Here is a 983-nt window from a genome sequence, read left to right as displayed (position 1 = left end):
GTTGCTTCCAGCATGATTCCAGGTGCCCACAGCCACTCCCAGTCACCCTCAGTGATGTTCCAGTTGCTCCCGGTATATCCCAGTTGCCCCCAACGTGGTCCAAATTGCCCCCAGTATGCTCCTTGTCACTCCCAGTATGATCCAAATCACCCTCAGTGTGATCCTAGTTACTTCCAGCATGGTTCCACTTGCTCCCAGTTGCCCCTAGTACAGTCCCAGTCACTGCAAGTATGACCTCAGTGGCCCCCAGCACAGACACAGTCACTCCCAGTTGCTCCCAGTTTCCCCCAGCATGCTCATTCCCAGTATCCCCAGTTGCCCCAGCATGGTTCCAGTTGCCCCTAGCATGATCCCATTCATTCCCAGTATATCCCAGTTGCCTCCAGCACACACCCGTCATTCCCAGTTGCTCCCAGTAGCTCCCAGTAGCCCACAGTATGGTCCCAGTGGCTCCCAGTGTTTCCATGTCCCTGGTCCCAGCGCTGCTCCCAGCCCTGATCCGTGGGGATGGGAATGTCCCGCTCCCTTCCTGGGGCAGGGTCACACCTGAGCCAGGTGTGCAGGGCAGGACCTTGCCCTGAGCCCAAGCCCTGTCCCCCTTGCAGGATCTGCTTCCCATCGGCCTCTTCCTCCTGCGGCCCCAAGCCCAGCTCGGTGCTGAACGAAGGGCGCTGGGCCGGGGTCATCCCCCGGCGGGGGCTGCGCACCCCCTCTGCCCCTCCCCAAATTCCCTCCCGGGGCAGCAGGGGCTGGCTCAGGAGCCCTGGGGCTCCTGGGGCTTCGTGCTTTCCTTCCTAAGGAAAAGAACCGTCCTTCTCATCCAGGCGCCCATGGCCAAAACTGAAATTCTACCTCCCAAATTCTGTCTATCCAAGGATTGCTCCCAGACAAAAGCTGCCATGAGAGACAGGTCTGGCTGCCCTCGCCTGTGGGATATGCCCAGCCCTTGCCCTGGAGGGATCTCTGCTGAGACAAGAGATTTC

This window comes from Aphelocoma coerulescens, unplaced genomic scaffold (genome assembly GCF_041296385.1).
Source record: "Aphelocoma coerulescens isolate FSJ_1873_10779 unplaced genomic scaffold, UR_Acoe_1.0 HiC_scaffold_172, whole genome shotgun sequence".
Taxonomy (NCBI): domain Eukaryota; kingdom Metazoa; phylum Chordata; class Aves; order Passeriformes; family Corvidae; genus Aphelocoma; species Aphelocoma coerulescens.
Note: the sequence above shows the minus strand (reverse complement) of the source record.